Below are 3,261 nucleotides of genomic sequence, written 5' to 3' on the forward strand. Positions count from 1 at the left end.
GCACTGGCTTCAGTTGCTAAAAATGAGTTGCAAGATTATCTTCGTGCTGTTTGCTATCAGTGCCATGGGAAAGATCCATTCATTTTTTTTTTTCAATCAATCAACATATTTTGGGCATCTGCTCCCCTATTGGATCCTAGATGTGGGGCTACAGAGATGTCCAGGAACATAAACTTTGATTCATTGGGTCAGATCAGTGCCCAGGAGGGCTGGTGAGTGCCAGACTCCTTTTAAGTGGCCATCTTGTAAGGTTTATATCTCAAACATGGCTCTGTGAGAGGCAGGATGATGGTTGCAAAAGCACGTCAGGGTCAGTAGATCTCGGTTCAAACTCTGGTGCACTCTTTTACCAGGCTATGTATGGCTCATAACCTGCCCCAATCTTACTTTCTTCACTATCTAATGATACCAGCTACCTCACAAAGTTCTTGTGAAAATATTAGAGATGAGTTATATAAATCCCTGGTACACAGTAGGTGCTCAGGATTGGCTGTAACTATCATAAACCTATAGGACATGAGCTCATTTTACCTCTGTGGAACCTGTTGGTATTTTTTGACTGTGCTACCTAGTGGGGTCATTTCCTACCTGGGCCACATGAGTTGGGCAAAACTAGCTGCTAATCTCAACCCTGCCACTGACTTTCTCTGTGACTTACCCTTCCTTGAGCTTTAGCCTTGCCACATATAAAATACAGACAATAATGGTTCCTACATCTCAGGGTTGTTTGCAGGCTTAAATGAAATGATCCATATATAATGTGCCTGCTACACACTTGACTCTAAAAAAGTAAATGGTAGCTACTATTTATCGCGAAAGTACACGTAGTAGCTTCAGAGCTTCAAGGTTGATGGCTATCTTATGCATACTCTTCATTTAATTTTGGTTTTGTTGGTTTTTGTTTTTTACTTCATTATTCTTTTCTGAATTTATTCACAGTTAAACCGTTTTTTGGAAGTTTTACTCCCGTCTGTTAATATTTGTGAGTGATTTTATTTAGCTGTAAGCTTGGAATGCATACAATTTTGTGTCCCACTTTTTTCACTTAATATTATATGGTTAATAGTGTCTGTGTTTCATAAACCTTGTTGTAGTGACTGCATAATGTATTGTTGAGTAGATGTGCCATATTTAATCATTTCTCTATTGCTGTGCAATTAAGTTGTTTCCAATATTTTGCAATTATAGTGTTTGAATGAATGAATAACTTAGTGTATGTAGCTTTGTGATATTTTAAACTTAGTTCTGTGGGATGAATTTCTAGGAATATTGTTTGGTCAAGGGGAATAAACATATCTTTTGAATACATATGGCCAAGTTGCTTTCCCAAAGGGCTCAACTGACTTACATTTCCATCTTTATTATTTTGTAAACTTCAGTTCATTCTCTCACTCAACACACATTCTTAAAGCCCTTATCATGCGGCAGGCTCAGCGAGAAGAAAGGGACACTGGAGGAGGAGCCCCTGCTATGCCCAGTGCTGGTAGAGGCTCAGGGTACTTGGGGAGCCCAAGGAGGGACTTGCAGCTCAGCTGGTAGAGGAGGCTGAATGTCATTGGAAAGCTTGGAGATTTCACTGTGTGTTGCCTCTTTGGGATTATTTACAGAAATATTTAGCAAGACCATCCCCATCTTTGGTCTCGGAGACCCCATTGACAGCATGCTTTCTTCCAAAGGACCCATTTATCTTTTTTTTTTCCTGGTGTGCTATCTAGAGCAAACTATTCTTCATAGTTATATGGTAACAGTGGTTTTTTGTTTGTTTGTTTGTTCTACTAGAGAAGTAATACATGCTCATTATGGAAAATTTAGAAAACACAGGAAGGTGTTTAAAAAAATCACCCAAGTTCTTATCATCCAAGGACATCCACTGTCCTCATCCATGTATTTCCTTCTAAAAAGAAGATTTAAAAAAGAGTTTAATGTGGAACCATATCAAAGGTCTTTGGAATGTAAAATACCAGAAATCCAACGACAAATAATAAACAAAAGCTAAAACCAATCTGAAGCAGAAAGGTTAAATTAATTATGATCTATCCACAGCATGGAGTATCAAGTGGCCATTAAAATCCATATTTTAAGAGAGTATTTTGTCATGGAAAACACTCCCAGTATGATGTTCAATGAAAAAGCAAAATACAAAATTATATATGCTGTATAATCTCAATTTTGTAGAGAAAAATTTATTATTTGTGTATGAATAGGAAAAAAAGACAAAAAATATTAATGGAGAACCATTGTTAGTTTAATTTACTAGGGATTATCTCCAGGAAGTAGGATTAATGGTGATTTATGTTTATTTTTTTCTACTTTTCTGTATATATTTTTTTAATTTCAAAATTTCCACAATAAAAATATATGGACTTGGGGATCAAAAAAAATTCTGTTTAAATAAAAGGAGGGATTTCATATCAGTGTTCTCTTGGCTCTGAAGCCACAGTTGTAGTTACTCTCAACCACAAGGGCCTGTGACTATTCTGGGCTCTTTGGTGTTCATCCTAATTAGAACATCTGAGTCCAGAACTGAAAGAAATGAAAGAGGTGAGGCTTCAGGCCGTGGAACTAGTTGTCCAAACACCACAGGTTCAGTTAGATTATGTCTCATGATTTCCATCCTGTCCCTGTGCTTATTTATCCCCTGGTAACTCACTGAGGCAGGTTTTTCCTTTAGAGAAACCCCATTGCTTTGACTGGTGGATCACAGTTACATATGTTTAATGATCTTCTAACCCACTGGAGAAGGTGGTGACCAGATCTTGATGGATGGGGAAGGACTTTGCACTCTTCCCAGATCTTTCCAGTCCTGGGGGCACACAGGTCACTATGGAACTGCATGTGAATTTCCATTGTCCTTTGGAGCACTATTCTCAGCCCTGCAGGGGGCAACTCTGTGTGTTCCTTTAGAGCCAAGGTGGTGTGTATTTAGCACAGCAGGTTGCCCTGGCCCTCTTCTTTTAACAAATGGTCATAACATACCTGACACTATGCTAAGGCTGGAGATGCAAAGATGACTTGATCCAGTGCTTGCCTTTAAGGTACTTATATTGTAGTGAGGAAGCCAATGATAAAAACATGATTTCAGGGGCTCAGGGAAACTGTTATGGGAGGAGGATGCATGGGTTACTCTGGGAGCACAGCAGAAGGGCTTCCAGCTCAGCCTGAGATATTAGTAAAGGAAATTGTGCCTGGTTGAATCTTGAAGGATGAGTGGAAGTGAGCCAGATGAAGCAGGGTGGGAAGCATCTTCCCTTTTGTAGGGAA

The 3,261-nt window shown here is 39.0% G+C and overlaps 1 protein-coding gene across 1 annotated transcript in view; it reads left to right on the forward strand.

Annotated features, from left to right (window-relative positions):
- The window catches only part of ABCA1 (ATP binding cassette subfamily A member 1), a 111,212-nt gene that overhangs the window by 6,631 nt on the left and 101,320 nt on the right, over nt 1-3,261 (forward strand). The gene's annotated exons all lie outside the window — the stretch shown is intronic.

The sequence above is a fragment of the Lipotes vexillifer genome, unplaced genomic scaffold (genome assembly GCF_000442215.2).
Source record: "Lipotes vexillifer unplaced genomic scaffold, Lipotes_vexillifer_v1.1 scaffold1035, whole genome shotgun sequence".
NCBI lineage: Eukaryota > Metazoa > Chordata > Mammalia > Artiodactyla > Lipotidae > Lipotes > Lipotes vexillifer.